General features: G+C 36.5%; 1 protein-coding gene and 1 long non-coding RNA gene across 3 annotated transcripts in view; one reads left to right on the top strand and one right to left on the bottom strand.

Annotated features, from left to right (window-relative positions):
• Nucleotides 1-19,260, bottom strand: part of auh (AU RNA binding protein/enoyl-CoA hydratase) — a 155,281-nt gene that overhangs the window by 45,988 nt on the left and 90,033 nt on the right. The window lies entirely within an intron of this gene.
• LOC138758861 (uncharacterized) overlaps nt 10,006-19,260 on the top strand; it is a 59,380-nt gene continuing 50,125 nt past the window's right edge. The window contains exon 1 of the long non-coding RNA XR_011354514.1: nt 10,006-10,277. This is a non-coding gene — a long non-coding RNA (uncharacterized lncRNA). The remainder of the gene's footprint in view (nt 10,278-19,260) is intronic.

Here is a 19,260-nt window from a genome sequence, read left to right as displayed (position 1 = left end):
ACCTTTTTATCAAGGCTAATAAAGATAAGGGGCAGAAGCCACAAAGTAAGCACTAAAGAAGATAGATGATGAAAATAAACAGGCACAAAATATAAAAACAGAGAGGGTTTTTTTTTCTAATTATATAAAGTAGAAAAGGGTGGCTAAAGTGGAAGTTGATCCCTGGGAATTTGAGAAGGAGGAATTAATATTGGGTAATGCTAAATGGCCGAGTTCTTGAACAACTATTTTATGTTGGTCTTCAATTTGGAAGGCACGCCTGATATGTCAATTATGGGAGCAAAGACCTCTATACAATCATTATCGCTGAACTGGTTGGGCTGAGCAAACTCAGGAGTCTGAATGTAGGTAAGTCTCATGGCCCTAATGGAATTCATTCTGGGGTATTGAAAGTTATGGCAGATGTGTTTGTAGTAATTTACCAAAATTCACTAGATAGGTTCCAGAGGATTTGGAGAAAGAAAATGTAATTCCAGTTTAAAAATGGAGATAGACAAAGGTCAGTTAGTTTAATATTCATAGTTTGGAAAATGCTTAAAGCTATAATTGAGGAAAAATTAATGACACATCTGGATAGAAAGCACATATACTGTTAAAAAATATATATTTCCAGAGTTCTTAGAGGATATAATGGGTATAATGGTTGAGGGGAACAAACAGGTGAATGTTGTGTACTTGGATTTCCAGAGACATTTGATAAGGTGTTGCATAAAAAAAAATCCATAAGATAAAAATGCATGGAATTGGAAAGTAATATATTAGCATGGATAGAGGATTGGTGAACCAATAAAAGGCAGACAGTTGGGATAGTTGGGTGTTTCTTTACTAAATGAAGTGCTGCAGGGGTTGGTGCTAGGCCCTCAACTGTTCATGATATACACAAATAATTTGGAAAAGGGGTCCAAGTGTAGCATGTCTATGTTTGCTAATGACATAAGAGTGAAAGAGCAGTTTTTATTTACCTGAGAAAAAGATACAAGACCATATGGTTTTGCAGTCTTGATAAAAGATGTACTGGCTTTGGAGGCAGTGCAGAGGAGGTTCACCAGGTTGATTCCAGAGATGAGTCACCTGGAATTATATTAGTTGGAATTCAGAAAAATCAAGAGACCTTACAGAAACATCCAGTATTATGAAATATAGAGACACGAGAGTTGTTTCCACTGGTAAGTGATACTAGAATTAGGGATATAGCCTCAAGATTCGGGGAAGTCGATTGAGGATAAAGATAAGGAGGAATTGCTTTTCCAGGGAGTAATGCAATTCTTTGCCCAATGAAGCAATAAAGGTTACCTCATTAAATACATTTAGGATACAATTCGATATATTTTTGCACATTAGGGGAATTAATGGTTACAGGGAAAAGGCAGGTAGGTGGATTCCATAGCCACATCAGCAAAGATTTTAATGAATTGCAGAGCAGGCTGAAGAACCAGATTTTTTGTTTTTTATATTCTTATTTAAATAACTTCTACCAGTGGCTTTAATATCCACCATTATGTCATGCTTTGAGAGGCTGGTAATGGTTCAGATCAACTCTAGCCTCCCAGACAGCCTTGACCCTTTTTAATTTGCCTATCAACCAAACAGATCCAGAACACACACAATCTCCCCCACTCTTCACTCAGCCCTGGAACACCTGGATGCCAAGGACATCCATGTTAGACTACAGTTCATAAACTATAGCTCCACCATCAATACCATAGATCTCATTTCTAAACTTAATGATCTAGGCCTCAGCACCCTCCTGTGTATTGGGGTGAAAGGTTAAAGCAGTGCTGTGTTTGTGCTGTTCTCATACTAGTGGCACCTGGTACAGCCTTGAGTTGCCTGGGAATTGAACAAAAACAGGTGGTATAAGAATGTGAGCAAGATGGGGGAGGAAATGATGTTTTCACTGAATATGAGAATTATAAACTGCCCTTTGTTCTAAAAGCATTTTTTTTTAACCTTGGTCCAATTCAGTAAGGAGATGGAGGGCATGTGAGGTGTCACAGATGTAGGTTGAGAGGGATTGGACCAAGGAAAAGATAGTCAAATTAAGATGAAATTAGTTTAGTGGGGCAGGAGCAAGCAGAAATAATGGTACTGCCCGGATGGTTGAGCTTGTTTATCTTGAGTAGAAGGTAGAAACGGGCAACACGGGGCTGGGAGAGAATGAGATTGGTGGCTATGGAGGGGAGGTGACCAGAGGTGATGAGTTTGAAGATGGTGTTGGAGACAGTAGCTTGATGTGTAATGGTGGAGTCCTATGGGAGGGGTCGATAGGAGGAGGTATCTGAAAGCTGTCGATTGGCCTCAGCAAGGTAGAGGTCAGTGCCCCAGACCACAACTGCACCACCCTTGTCTGTGGGTTTGATGGAGAGGTTGGAATTGTTGGGGAGCGAGTGGAGGGCAGAGCTGTTACAAACGAACAAATCTTATTAGTCCTGGCAAAGGAACAGCAATGGAAATTCACCAATGATAAATTCAAAATAATTGTTTTTATTAAACTACCAATAAAATTTCTTAACTCTAAACTTAACTTTAAATTTAACCCCACTGTGCACAAATGTAAATGTGTGTGTATTAAAGGCCAAAAGGCATTACAGTTTAAACTTGATTCTGAAAAAGTAAATTTTAAAGTCTAGTTTCAAATATCTTGTTGAATTTGAAGGTCTTTTAAAATTGTAGTTCAGAAGTGATTATGAAGCACTTTTAAACATTATATTTGCAAATCTCTTTAAACTCATGAGTCAATTGATGAACTTTCAGAGAGATATTCTTCAAACAGGAGTGACCATCTTCTGGGCACAAATGAGACAGTTTCTTTTCTTGAAAGAACAATCCTGTTTTTCCAAGATGTCAATATAAATAAATTTCCGTCTTCAGTTTTCTTCCACAAGGGGGCTGCACTCTTTATTTTCAAAAGAGCAGTCAGAAAGTGGCCTCCCTTTTTCTGTATCCCCCTTTTATGAGGAGTAACACATAATAGCACCTATTCCAGTGAATGTAATTCAACCTTGTCTTTCATAAGGGTCCAACTCCTGTGTGTGCCCAACAGGGTCTTGACTTCTCAACTGATTCAAAATGTCTGAATTTGCCAATATAGTTCTCAAAATCACATTACATCATCAATGAGATAGACTCAATTCTTGGAAACTATGTGATCCTGTAGTGGAATCTGTAACAGCTCCATTTTCTTGGAATCCATGTAACCTTCCTAACTCTGTGGATGATATTGACTCCAAAAGATGACCTTACTTCTGAATGTATTGTATGGGTGTTGTTAGGTAAAACATCATGAGATGGGAATGTGTAAGGAGTTACCCTGTGCAGGGCTGTAACAAGATGTGAATGCATCCTTGTACTTACAAGATAAGAGAGACATTGATGGATTGAGAGGCAGGAAGCTAGCAGGGAAAGGATAGCAACAGTTTTAGTCATTGGACAAGTAATGATATGATGATGTTCTAAGCACGTATCTAACATTGTTAGTCGCAAGTGTTACAATCCGGTAATAAAGAACAAAGAACCCTGATTTCGACTCAGTCTGGTGTTTGTCTCACTCATTCATGAACAAAGCAGACCTAACAGTGTCACAATTCCCTCACTAGAAATACATTTAACTCTATAACTTACATTACTAAGACATTTTTATATGAACAATAGCTTAACATTAATCTAAATATTAACACAGATCCATTACAGAGCATTCTGAGGAGGTGAGGTTGGAATACAAGAGGGGGGTGGTAAAGTTGAGAAGGTTGATGTCTCAGTGGAAACAAAAAGGTCCAGAGTGGTCAACTTGAAGGCTTGAAGCAGGAGAAAGGATCTTGGGGTAAAGGTGGAGAGTCAAGGTCATGGAAGTGTGCCCAGAGGCAGAAGCAACAGAAGAACAGTTCATTATTGTGGTGTGTGCGAAACTCATTGAGGTGTGGGTGAAGGCGGATGAAGGTGAGGCCTCTACTGAGGACTGAGTGCTCCGTCTCAGACAGAAGGTCAGAGGGGATAGTAACAACTGAACAGGGGTCAGTGGGAATCAGTGTTGTGGATGGTGTTGGGGGAGGTGGAGGAGGAGAGTTAGGGAGGCCCGAGGTTGGAGGGAGGAGGGGGAGGGGGTTTGGCAGAGAGAGGGGGTTGGGGAGAAAAGAGAGGAGAGGTGAGGCATGGAGGAGGTTGGGGAGGAGGGGGGGATGAGGGAGATGGGGCTGGAGTAGGGAGAGGTGTAGGAGGATAAGGAAGGAGTAGTGAGGGGGATAAGTAAATGGGATCCAGCAGCAAGGCCAGGACTCCAGTGGCAGTCTGTTGGAAGCCACGTGGTGCAAGTCAGTGTGGGAGGCTCCAGCGTCTTCTCCTGCAGGTAGCAAGAGAATTTAGAATGCTGATGCACGATTTACACATTGATTTAATATTAAGCTAATTTCAACTGATTATGGCAGATCATTATGGTCTATCCTAGATCTTACATTATATTTAAGTTGAGGATGTGTCACTGATTGTAGTTGCTAGATTTTCAAACAAAATAAATGTGAAATAGTTGTGTTTATACTATTTTCATATTGGAGAAGGTGCCAACCACACAATCAGTTACTGATATCTGGGAGAACCCTGTGATATTGAAGTAGAAGATACTGATGATGTTGTGCAGCATACATGTTCTGGGTAGTGGTGGTGGCAGAGTTGCATTTTCACAATCATCCACCAGAATAATCAAGTAACAGAACTTCCTCAGTAGCTTCCTTTCAGATCCATGTGAACTAGATATCAAGGTCCAGACAGTTGTGTTTCTTATCTAAGATTATCTGAGTTACTGCACTCCATAAGTAATGTGCTTTTGTGGCCTTTTCATGTTTCTGAACCTCTTCCTTCTGAATTCTGTACCTATACCATGGAGATAAGATCTATTATGCAGCGCTGGCTACTCTCTTTGCTGTGGGGTGCCTTGGAGATATTTCTCCTTCATTCCCAAAACTAACTTATAAGTCTTACTATTATTTTAAGAACCCTACTTTTGTTGTCATCCCATAAAGAGGACATTTTATTGTTTTCAACATCCCTGAATGATGATTTAACTTGGACTAAGCATTTTCTTTCCACAGGAAAAAAAGAGCAACTTTTTCCAGATGGAAAAAACAATTAAAAAAATGACAGTTCTCTCCTATTAAACACATATTTACTTTAGTTTTGAATTTGACAGAGATCTTAAAAGATAATTCAAGTATCAGTTTCTCCATCTAAATATCTAAGATCTATTATCACCATTAACTGTATCTAAGGCAGGAACATGATATATACAAGCAGCTACTACTGGTATGGCAAAATTATAGTTTCTCATCACAGGTATGCACCAAACTAAGTTGAACAAATACAATTAATCTTTCACTCTCATGGGCAGAATTAAAGTCAGCTGATCTCATTAGAATCTGACAAGCCTTCACATTGGCACCAAGAAAAGGAAAAGCTGCATTATCATTTCTATTTTCATTTTAAGGTTTTTAAAAACAGTAATAAAAATCATTGCTTTGGGGAACATAGAATGATCCACTCATCTGTGGATTGTAACACTTTGCAAGAAATGCCATTGAAATCAATACCAATTAGATTCTCAGCATTGCTACAATTTACATTTTGAAATTAGCAAGCCAAGGTATATGAATGTGCAAATTAAATCAGCTGCTTATTTTGCAATGACTCACGAGGCAAGATTATTAAGCAATTTCTGAGAAGCAGCATATTTTTCATTTCAGAAAATTTTAAAACTTTTTCTACACCTTGTGATTCAGATAAAGATTGCATGTAATTTACTAAAACTAATTTCTTCTTTGACCCCAAAACGCACACAAAGAATCACACTCGAGCATTGGCCAAGCTACATGAATTAAATAACAAAGCTCACACATGGAACCTTACAATCTGCTTTGCTTAACAGTTCACACCATCGTTAATTTAGCCATTGACACATCAGCAGTGTTTTACAAATTTGTTCTTTGATACTTTTTTTCATAAATAGTTGAACCATTGGGCAGAATGAGTAGCGTGGTGGTTTGTGTAATGCTATAACAGAGCCAGCGACCTAGGTTTGACCTAGGTCAGTTCTATATCTGCCCAAGTCAAAGGGCTATCAAAATCAAACATTCTATTTATAATTTTTAATTGAGCAGCTTTATAATAATTTTAAACATTTGTAAGTTACAAATCACCTAACTCTTATTTCCATGTTAGTTTATGCATATAAACTCTCGCTAATTTTCCCTTCCATAAATTGTATTCAAATCCTTTAAAAACTTTCTAGGAATATTACAAGGTATATTTTGGAAAAAAAAACAGAAACCAAGGAAATATATTCATGTTTATACAGTTTACTCTACCCACCAAAGTTAAAGGTAAATCCTGCCATTTATTTAAATAATCTTTTATTACAGAAATTAATGATAAATAATTTATCAAATAATTGATCTATATATTTATTCACTTTAATACCTAAATTTGATTTGACCATTTAAAGCCTACCACTCCTTTACAACCAGAGTAATCAGCCTCAGACAATAGCATAAGTTCACTTTTATTCCAATTCACTTTATAACCAGATAATTCCCCATGCTGTATTAACTTTTCCTGTAACACCTTCAATGACTCTAATGGTTCAGTTAAATAAATTAATACATCATCTGCAAATAAACTAATCTTATATTCATCCAATCTTGATTTATATTCCTTTCCTGTCTTATTAACTGAGCTAAAGGCTCGATCACCAATGTAAATAATGCTGGTGATAAAGGGCAACCCTGTCTAGTAGATCAGTAGATCTCACTAAATTAAAAGACTCTGACAAAACCCCATTTTTCATAACTCTAGCTCTGGGTTGTTTATATATTGATTTAATCCAACTTAAAAACATTGATTCAAACTGAAATTTCTCCAACACATTAAATAAAAAAAACACATTCCACCCTATCCAAAGCCTTTTCAGCATCCAATAATAGGACCATTGGTAAGATGGATTCCTCCTGAGAAATATTTATTCAACTAATTAATTCAAATACATTATCTACGCTTAATAAAACCCGTTTGATCAATATGAATCAAGTTTGGCAAATACTGCGCAAATCTATTAGCCAAGATCTTAGTCAAGATTTTTAAATCAACATTCAATACGAAATTGGTATACAAGAACCAGGATTCAAAGGATCTTTATCTTTTTTAAGAATCACGATAAAAATAGCTTGTGAAAATAATTCCAGTACAGATTGTGTATCCAAAACCTGGTGTAGAACTTCACCAAACACTGGAAGCATTAAATTTTGAAATTTCTTATAAAATTCCACAGTAAACCCATCTTCTTTCTCCTGGGGATTTACCATTCAGCATTGAATTCAAAACCAATTTAATCTCTTTTATATCAATTCGTTTCTCCAACTTTTCCCTAGTCCAGTCATTCAATACAGGTAACTGCAATCTATTTTTAAAAACCCTCTATTTTATCATCATCTTGTCTCATTTTAGAAATATATAGTTTTTATAAAATTCTTTGAACTGTTCATTAATATCTTGAAGTCTCTAAGAAACTTCAGAATTTTTCTTAAATGCCTTTATCATTCTAGATTTGTTTAGATTTCAATTGCCATGCCAAAACTTTACACACTTTTTCCCGTAACTCATATTTCTGCTTAGATCAATCCTATAAGTTTGTAACGTATTATATTTCAATTTCATAGAATCCAAATGTTTTTCTCCTTATTCTATGTACCCTTCTCTAGCTCTTTTTCCAAAAAAACTAATATCTTTTTCCAACTTATCTAATTCCACTAAGTATTGTCTTTTCAACTGTAAAATAATTTGACTGCTTAAAAAGGCCTTTAAAGCATCCCACAATACAAACTTACTACTCACTGAATCCCTATTTATAATCAAAAAACTGTTGAATTTGTTCATTAATAAATTTATTCATTTTTCAACAACAGAATTATATCTCCAGCAATAGGAAGAAACCATCTTATCTGCTCCCTCATATGTTAGTAAAACCAATGAATGATTCAACAAGATCCTTTATTTATATTCAGTCGAAACTACATTCACAAAAAAATCAATTCTAGAATAAATATCATACTAAGCTGAATACTATGAATAATTTCTCTTTTCAATTCAACTTCCTCCATACATCAACTAAATTAAATTCCTTCATCTAAAACAACAATTTCTGAGCCATCTTCTTCCTAAGTATCACTTTACCTGACTTATCAACCAAAGGATCTAAACAATAATTAACGTCACCCCCATCATAATTTGATCATTAGAATACGACAAATTAAGTAAAACATCCTGAAAAAGAAATCTCATCGACAACATTTGGTGCATATTCACCAAAGTCCAAGATTCTGAAAATATTTTACAATTAACTATCAATACCCTTCCAACTGACTCATACGCTGACTCTAAAGTAAAAGGTAAGTTTTTATGAGTTAAAATCGCTACCCCTCTAGCTTTAGAATTAAAAGAAGAATACATAACCTGTCCTACCCAGTTCTTTTCAACTTTTGATGTTCAATTTCCGTTAATTGAGCTTCTTGCAAAAATGCATTATCAACTTTAAATTTCTTAATATAAGTTAATACCCTCTTGTGTTTAATCGGATTATTGAGCCCATTCACATTAAATGTGGCAAATTTTAAATTAGCCACCTACTATATAATCACCATAATCCATGCAGCTGGGTCTCCATCTCAACAAAATAACACCTCCTCAAAGAATAAGAAATAAAGAATACAAATACATATTTAAAAAAAACCCAAACCTCCTTTCCCCCTCCCTTTAAGTACCAAGTTCTACACCCCTTAAAAGACAGGTAGTGGCCAAAGCCACTAAGTGAATGACAGTGTCGGCTGAGCTACAATGAGATATTACATCTCCCCCAGACATATTAACCACATTATATATGTCCACATCTTCAAGTATGATAACCTTCTTCCAGTTCTTTATTCACTTGGTCATCATCCATCGAAACTTCTTAAGAATCACTTGAATCTTTCTGCTGCATCTCTTATAACTGATCTTTCTTCTTTTTTCCCTTCTAAACCCCATTTCCATTACCATTCTTTTTCAACATTTAAGGTGACGAAGACCGACCTTTCTTAAGATCCGGCAAAGAATCTGCAAAAACCAGGGCATCTCCATCATCATCAAAAAATTGAGATTCATATTCCCCATAAAAAAACTTTTAAACTGCAGGGAATCTGAAAGCAAATTTATAACCTTTCTGCCAAAGAACAGCTTTCAGTGAATTAAATTATTTACTCTTCTGTTTTGAACCATCAAAGGACCTCCATGTTGCCTTGCATTCTGAACTGCCAATCTTAAAATTAACTCTCTAGCCTAATATCTCAGCCATCTGATCAAAAACAGATCAAAGTGGTTGACCAGGCATTGTTTTTTTTTCTCAAAGCTCTATGTGGTCTGTCCAATTCCAAACCATCCAGAAAAATTCCAGCTCCCAACCCATCCAGTATCCATTTTTGAAAAAAATTAACTGGTTCTGAATCTTCAAAATCTTCAGGTAATCCCACAATCTTCACATTACTTCTATGGCTCTGATTCTCCAATGAATCAATTTTATTCAATAAATGTTCTCAATCCTCCATCCCGTAAAAGAATCATCATACATGTCGAATTTGTTTTGACATTGTCCAATATTAGAAACACAATCTTGCAACTTCTTAACTTTTTCTTGAACTTTATCCTCCATTTTTGCATAATTCACTACATCATCTTTAAAAGTTGAAATATCTTCTGTAATATTTGCTAATTTACTATTAACAGATGTAAAGTCCAATGAAATCTGTTGTGACATTGCTTGAAACTGAATTTCAAAATAATCTTTATATTTAGAGAAGTGCCCTCTCTGGCCAGCAACAGACTTGTCATACATTTCTTCTTCTTGATCACTAACCAGATAATCTTCTGAGCTGGTCTCTTGCTGCTTTTCCTCTCTCACTTTATCAGCTCCTTTAACTCCTCCGACTACTTTAATTTTTTTCTCCCTCTCCCCTCGGGTCTGGGGCCTGCTCTCTGCCAATCCAGACTCATTGGATCGACGAGCACCCTCCACCCCCCGCTCAGGGTGGAAGATACTCGGAATAGTGCGCAGGCGCACTGACTCTTCAACCTTAGTAGGAGGTCGTCGGGTGCCATCTTGTACAGGACTCCACTATCCGGGCACCAGCGTCAACGTCGGGGTCACTGGCTGTCGACGCTGGATACGAGGAGAGGGAATACTCGAGGTACCTGGTTTCATCTCCAAGGTTGGCTGAACTTCTTCCAAACTTACCGATTGTTTTAAAATCGTTTTGTCTCTTCTTTTTTTCATTCTTGTATTTAGATGCTTATAATAACAAAACTTAAGAACTTTATATATTTAAAGGGCACTAAAAGCTCTATGTGTCTGTCCAATTCCAAACCATCCAGAAAAATTCCAGCTCCCAACCCATCCAGTATCCATTTTTGAAAAAAATTAACTGGTTCTGACTCTTCAAAATCTTCAGGTAATCCCACAATCTTCACATTACTTCTATGGCTCTGATTCTCCAATGAATCAATTTTATTCAATAAATGTTCTCAATCTCCATCCCGGAAAAGAATCATCATACATGTCGAATTTGTTTTGACATTGTCCAATATCAGAAACACAATCTTTTTATTAAAATCTGCTGGGAGAGATGATCAAACACATCTCTCTCCTACGCCATAACACCACGGCCCCGCAAGCACCCAATTCTCATATGTGATTTGACATGGTCATTTAAGTATTATAATGAAGTTGTTATCTTCATTTTTGCAGGTATGAGACATTAAACCTGGATGAACCAGATTAACTAGATCATAATCCTCCCACTGTTTTCCAATGGTTTACCCAAACTATACTATGTTTAAATTTAGAGAAAATTAGAAACTCTGTCTATGAATCCCCTTCTAAGTTTGAGTTAACCTGGCGACCATTTATTCAATATTTTCATTTGTGGTGAGTTGATCTGGCTCTGTTTTCTTTCTATGATTATGTATGATAATTGGGCTGTAGGATGAGATCGGAGTGATCGGCGTGGTTTAGCTATATCTGTAGGTTTTTTTTTTAAGTTTTCTTTTAATTCAAATTTGTTTTTTCTTCTTTTTTGGGTTTTTTTTTTCTCTTTTTTCATATATTGTTATTAATTATATCTTTTTTTTAGAGATAGTTCACACCCTAAACTGATCTAAAATTTTTTTATGATATATTTTTATTCTGTAATATTATTGTTTAATATCTCTGTATTAATTCATTACTTACTATGTATTTTTTATATCTCTTTGAACTGTATGTGTTTATAAATTATAATAATAATAAAAAGATTGAAAAAGAAAAAGATGAACTAGATCTAAGAAAATCTGGAATGTGAAAAGAGGCAAGAACTAATCATGAAGGATGTGCCTTTATAACACTTAAATAGGTTGAATATTTTCTCCTGGCCCAATAAAATTCAAATTAAATCATAACACCTCCCACCCCTTGTCTGCCATTAGACACTCTTGACCACCACATTTGTGCACAACCATCACATCCACAATCTCTATTTACTCCTTCAGCTATTCCCAAACCCTCCTTGCTCTCTTAGACCACTCTTTCTAAAACCACCATCACATTTGCATTCACATTGATCACTATTACATCTTCCAGAACAGCCAGCACAAGCATGATCCAAGCATTCATCCATTCACCTATCCGTATTTGATAAAATCTAGTAGAATCCCCTTACATTTAACCAGTCTTGATCATAGTTGTGTTACTTTTCCTATTTAACAGTCTCTACCAGTTGGCCTGACTTGCAAAACTCACTCTGAGTCTTCACAAGCTGAAAATTAAAAGAAAAATGGCAGGAAACACTCAGCAGCATTAAAAAAAACAATTCAGGTCAAAGTCCCTTCATCAGAACTAAGAAAGTACGAAAATGGTAGCTTATGTTGCAGGATGGATGGAGAACACAAAAGGAAGATAAACCTTTGGAGACTAGAATCAAGACTGAAACTACAAAGAAGCCATCAGAAATCACATCAGAGCAAAGAGAGGAGGGGACTGAGTTGTGAATTCCAGTTCATGCCTCTCTTGCCACAGAAGTTATCTTCCAAACAACTATCCCCCCCTCAGTTGACTTCTCACTTTCTGGCCCAACTCACCTCTTGCCTCTACTGAGTCCTGATGCAGGGTCTTAGCCTGAAACTTGACATTTTATTCCCCTTCATACCAACCACCACCCACCCCCTCCCCCCCACCCCAACACAGACAGATGCTTCCCAATCTCAAATTCTTCCAGCAATTTGTTTTTTTGCTCCAAATTCCAACACCTGCAGTCTCTAGGGTTTCCATTAAGTTTGAGAGCCATGGGTGAAGAAGCATTGGTGAGTTGCTGCACTATATAAACTCTACATTTGTTGCAGTGTGGTGGAACAAGTAAACATTTAAGGCAGCGATGGAATCTGTTTTGTTCCGAATATCATGTGTTAAAAATCTGAGTGTTGTTGGAGCTGCATTCATCCAAGGAAATGCAAAATAGTCCATTAGAGGTCTGTCGAGTGCCTTACAGATTGCAAAAAACTTTTATTGAATCAGAGACTGAGCCTCTCACTACAGCTAGTATAGCTGTTTGCTTTCAGCTCCAATGACTTGTGTTCTACTCTGACTTTCAATATTTTGTTTGTGGAGTTTGCATGTTCTCCATGACTGCATGGGTTCCCTCTGAATACTCCAGTTTTTGTTCCACATCCATAGGTCTGCCATCTGGTAAATGGCCATTTTACCCAGTAAATGGATGGATGATAGAACCTGGGACACATTGATGGGAATGTGGGGAGAATAAAATGGGATTAATGTAAATGACAAACTTGATCACCAAAAGGAATGTACCTATGCTCAAAAACATAAGAAAATCCAGTTTCTGACCTGATCGTGCAGTCACAGTATTTTTAAGACTGATTCCCCAGTCAATGACAATCAGAGGATAGGAGAAATTCAATAATGGTAACACCACTAGATGTTAAAGGAAGGTAGTCAGACTCTCCTATTATACACAGCACCACTTGGCATTTGTGTGGCACAATTATTACCACATCTCAGGCCAAGACTGAATTCTGACCAAGTCTTGTTACCGACACATTTATTTGACAAGTTGCAAAATGAAACATTGTGCAATCAATGGCAAACCTCTCTATTTTTAACTTTACAGCAGTGAAAGAGCTGACTTAGTTTGCCCTAAGCCACTGTACCAAAATACTGCAGCAAACTCTTTTGTCAAAGGCCTCAAATAAGCACCATCAACTTCCCTCTTACTGGTATGAATCCAGCCAGTGGAAAGTTCACCTGCACCCACTTCAATTCCCAATGGCTTCAGTTTTACGGGGACACTTTATTACACTTGCTCAGATGCTGCTTTGATATCTCATCTCACTTTATTTTCTCTGGATCCAAGGTACAATGAAGCCTGGAGTTGAATGATTCTGTTTTAAAAATGAAACTAAAAGGGTGAAACTAAAAGGGTTTTTTAGAAGCACCAAAAATGACAGCTTCTGTCACTTGCCACTGATTGAGAATAGTCTTTAGACACCACAGTTTGATGGGGATTATTATGTCTGTCCTAATTCATGCCAACAGTCAATTTTTTGTCTGTGGCTTGGAAGGGAGTCAGTTGTAAATATATACAGACAAGGTGGCATAAGAAATTATAAACTGTGTCAAGATTGTATGAAATTCAATCCATCATCTGCAATAAATCTCTCATCCAAGAAAGATATTATTTTTACATTACACTTGGCTAGGAAATTATCAATTTTCTTTGTGGCTAATATTTAAATAGTCTTTACACCATACTAGGAAGCTACTACCCACAAAGAAAATTAGCCTGGAATAGCTCAGACAAGCTTCCCAAAAGCATGAGCCTCCTATTCATCACCAAATGGGCAACATTACTCACAAACATAGACAATGATTTTTGAGGTTTACATAAAAATGCTGGAGAAACTCAGCAAGTTATGCAGCCTTTCTTTATGTATCGAAGATAAAGGTGCATAACCAACATTTTGGGCCCAAGATCTTCATTATGGTAATAGTTTCGGGAAGGCACAAAAGCATGCAAATTTTCATAGCCAAATAATTAACTAACTCCAAAGGAATAAGGCACCTACTGATTATGAAGAAAAATACTATTTACAATTTTGCCACCTCACACTGACTCCTTCATTTTAGAATTTTTTTCATTTGCTATTTTATTTTTTTCCTTTCAAACTTTGAAAATAGTCAAAGAAATTTCAAGAGTCTTGTGGATTCTCACATTTAAGGACAGATTGTGTCAAGAAAAGGCACAAGTGAAATTAAGGAAAATATTGACAGAAGACATAATAACTTTAAAGTACAAGAACCAAACAAGTAGATTAAAAAAATAAATATTAACACATATTTTAAAGGAAAATTTTAAGCAACAATCAAAAATAAAAAATAAAAATAAAATTTAAAAAAAAATAATTGTGAATAAATATTTAATCCCAAAGCAAAGATGCAAGTAACAAAGTGGTAAAAAAGGAAGAAAACAGAAATATGACCTGCATTTTGGCCTCAAACTGACACAAATGTCACAAGTTATGCATTACCAGGATTCTAGTTCTTTCTCTGTCATATCTCATGATAATCCTAATTTGCCACTTTCAATGCATTAATTTTAATTTGTATCTATGCCTTGAGGGTTGCTGGGTTTACTTGAACCACATGAATAAGTGGATCCTACATCTTTGAATTAATGGGCATTATTTTCACACATCTTTATGACAGAGTATTAAATGTTGTGTCAGACCAATTATGTAGAACTGCACTCAAAATAGACTGCAAAGTGGAAGCCTTTTTAGCTAGGCTCCTCTATGCCAATATTTATGATTTATAGCAGCCATTTTCAACAGGGGCCCTAACTCCTGAAGCCACAGCATATTTAAGTAAAAACCTTGTTTTCTTTTCACCTCATGGAACATAATTTTTTAAAATGTAGTCAGTAGGAGAGAAGTAAGAGAGAAACTGCTTCACAATAAACTTTCAGCAGAGTCTTATATTTCCGATTTGAATTTATGGAACTTTTGTGGAGTAAGGTATAGCTGGAGCAAGAAGCTATGTTGCACCAGCAAATACCGTACATTAATCGTGTTAATTATACTGTCCTGACATAAGTTAGACGAGCACAATGGATCCATTTCTATACCCAAATCTGATTCCCACCTTTGTTTTGATTTATCAAGCCCTCATTTAGGGGTTCCTACCTGAAGCAAGGAATACATATCTGAAAATTTTTTTTTTGAACCAGAGTCTCTATTTCACTACCCTGTGGAAGGTTAGTGCTTGTCCTAATTTGTCCTTTAAATAAGATCTTAACTGAAGATAGCAGAAAAAAAGATGTATTTAAAACTCTGTGGTGGTGTGAGCAGTGGAAGAAACACATCCACCACGATGAGGGTCGTTAATAACTGTTTTTATCCAAGCTGGAGTCAGAGAGAAACCTCTGACAAAGCCATTTCCCCATGGCTGCCCTACCACGTGGTGATAAAAGCAGGGCCGGTTCACCATGAGGATGTGTGCCACCACAACTCCATATTTATTTCTAATTTGTTCAAATGTTATAAACTGTCTCTACTCATAATGATCTAAAAACACTTTACTCCTCTCTGGGACCAAGTGTCCAGGAATTTTTTTCAATCATATTTTGAGCCAGGGATGTTTTAAGTGAAAGACCACCCCCCCCCCCACCCCCCAACTTGACCATTAATTTTATTCCATATTGTAATTATATGCTTTAATAGGGATATTAATCCATGCTCTTTGAATTGCATCTGCAATTGTATTTATTATGTAATTTTGTTCATGATGTAATTTGCTAAGCTTTTGTGCCCTTACCAGCTTTGCCATTTTCATTGCACATTACTATTTATTACACTTTATTTAAAGGAGAGAAGTACATTCATGAAAATTACAATATTTATAGTCAAGCAGCTTTGGCAAATGCAAACTCAAATTCATAAATTTGGCAAGATTTTATGAAAGAGCACTGTGAAACCCATGAATAAGCATGATACTGTTCCTTTAATTCTGCTTTAATGCACTGTGAATTCTGCTTCACTGCAAGACAAAGATGACAAATAACTGTAAAGTCAGTACCATAATTTGATTTTGTACATAATGAATGCAAAAATATCTACAACCTGATGTGTAACATGCATCTCCCAAATTTCTGGACACTTATATTGGTCAGGTCATTGTGTAGCTCATGCCAATGTTATGATTTTAAAACTTCAAATCTGGCCTACCCCATCCATTCAACACTCTCCAGATCAACATTATTTAAAGCAATTAATTACTTACAATAAATTCCAGTAGCTTTTGTGGGGATTCTGAATTTGAAGTAACTAAGTAACTAAGTCTAGGAGTGGGTACGTAAAGGATGAAGATTGAGACAGCTAACAGAAGAATGTACATGACATACATACTGAAATCCACAGATCTTTATCAGACCTAACAGAATGTTTAATTTAGGTTTTGAGGAGTGATGAAGAAGACTGGGATTATACTCATTGGGATTTAGAAGGATTTGCGGGGGGGGGGGGGGGGAAGAGAAAGAAAATCTTAGAGAAACACAAAATTGTGAAAGGAAGACACAAAGATTGGAGGTGTAGTGGTCAACAAGGAAGGCTTTTAAAGCTTGCAGTGGGATCTGGATGAACTGGAAAAATGAGCTGCAAGATGGCAGGTGGAATTTAATGTGAACAAGTGTGAGGTGGTGCACGTTTGGGAAGACTAAACAAGTTAGGACATATACAGTAGGGCAATGAGGAGTGCAGTAAAACAGATAGATCTGGAAATACTTATACCTACAGTGCATTCCATAATGTTTAGAACAATGACACTTTTTTTGTTCCCCCTTTATTTGCCCCAGAGCTCCACTGTTGTAAATTTGTAATCAAACAATTCGCATGTGATTAAAGTAATGAATGAAAGACAAGATGATTAGGGGAAACTTCTTTATTCAGAGAGTGGTCAATGTATCGAGGCAGAATCGTTTGGCACAAACTAGATGAGATAAAAGGTCTGTTTTTGTGCTGTAGTTTTCTATGGAAGAGGTAAGATAGAAGTATGGACTGTGTTTTCACTGGCAGGTGAGGCTAGGACTCAGGATACAGCCACAAGATCCAAGGGAATAGATTTAACATATACAAGAGAAACTGATCTCCCAGCAGGAAGTGTATCTACAGAATTCACTACCCAATGAAGCAGTAGAGGCTGCCTCATTAAATACATTTTAGATACAGTGAGAAAATTTTGTGAATAGCAGAATTAAGGGTAATATGAAACAGGGAGGTAGGAAGAGCAGAGTAAACAGCCAGACCACTCATGATCTCCTGGAACAGCAAAGCCTACTCCTGTTCCTACTTTCTTATGTTAATATAGTAAGGACTATTATAATTATTTCCCTTACAGCATGCATGGCTATGGAAATACACAGAAAATACATGGAGTTGGATAAATTGCTAGAAATGAATGGAAGTTTTCATCAAAAAATGCACATTTACCAGCAGTTTTGAGGGAGAAATAAAACTCAGGGACTACAACATTCGAATCACTATCCCAAATACTTACTCACCAAACAACTCACAGGCAGCATACCCCACTAAAATAACTCACAGATTCTACCCTCGACTCTTCCCTATGGTCTGTTAAATCTTTTATCATCATTCAAATTCAAATTCCCTGTTGAACACCACGACTTCATAAACCTACAAAGCTCCTGCAGCTCCAGTTCATTAATTTTATTTGCCCAACTCTGCACGTTCATGTACATGTATAGTAAAATAAATTTAGTTATACAAGTTCCATTTTAACTAACTCCAATAAAATGCATCACAGAGAAAATTTGCAAACATCACCAGAAGATTGAAACTGAATCAACGAAACTGTGAACCAGTAGCTCAACCAGCTGCACAACTTTTGCTGTCTTATGCTTATGTTATCTAATGTGAGCTGCTTTTCAGATTTTTTTAAGCATTTAAAGCCTAGATGTAATAATCCCTTTTTGCTGCACGTGGCCCATAGCTGACAAATGCCATGCATTTCACAGCAAATTTCAATCACCCTTCAAATGAAAAAGAAATCTTCCTCACATCTGTTCTAAATGTCTTTAAACCTGTGCCTCTCTAAAAAAGACACCTCTGCTGTGGGGTGAAGCTAAGCATTTACTGTCATATTTTTATATAATTCCAACAGATTTCACCCCCCCCCCACCCCCGCCTTCATTGCTCATGCAAAAAGAACTCAATCTCTTCTCAAGGCTGAAACTCATTGTCTTAGGCAACATCTTGCCAAATCTCTCATGCATGCACTGTGTAATAATCACTTCCTTCCAATAGTTTAGCTGTGGCCTAAGATTTTATATTGTTGTATCATAAACCCTCTATGGTCACTAAAAGAAACAGATATTCTGTATGTCTTCTTAACTTCCTGCTTGTCTTCACAACTACCTTATCTATTATCTCCTGCTTACAGGGACACTTGGACATCTGCACCATGGTCCCCCTGTCCCGCAGTACTTCCAAGGGTACTTACATTTACTGCTTCTTCTCATACTTTTTAGGATTAAATTTCATATGCCATTGTTCTTCCATCTCAGCCAAATCTGCCTAAAATTCTTCTGTCAGAAAGACTACCTTAACATCAGCAACTCCACCAACTTTTATGTAATTTCTGAACTTACTAATTATATCTCTGACATCCACCTCCTCTTTGTTAATACATAGAATAAGAGCCAAGGATCCAAACAACTAAATTTCCAGTACACAACTAGTCAAGACAACCAATAACAAAAAAAAAATCACCTTCTGCTTCCTATCACAAGCCCTTACCAGCTTTGCCATTTTCATTGCACATTACTATTTATTACACTTTATTTAAAGGAGAGAAGTACATTCATGAAAATTACAATTTGCCAAATTGCACTGAATCCCATGAGCTCTATTTTTTTTCCACCACATAATACCTTGCCAAAATCCTTTCTGAAGTCCACAAAGATTCATCAACTGCACTTTCCTCATCTACACACTTAATTATTGTTTTGATCAATTTCTTCAATTGAATCAGAAGGATCCCCCCGAACAAAGCCATGCTGATTCTCTTTGATTGATTCCTGCTCTCCAAGTGCAAATTAATCCTAATTTCTCAGCACTTTTTTCCAATAATTC

Source organism: Narcine bancroftii, chromosome 1 (genome assembly GCF_036971445.1).
Source record: "Narcine bancroftii isolate sNarBan1 chromosome 1, sNarBan1.hap1, whole genome shotgun sequence".
Taxonomy (NCBI): domain Eukaryota; kingdom Metazoa; phylum Chordata; class Chondrichthyes; order Torpediniformes; family Narcinidae; genus Narcine; species Narcine bancroftii.
The sequence above is the reverse complement of the archived record's forward strand: the minus strand, read 5'-3'. Positions and strand labels throughout refer to the sequence as shown.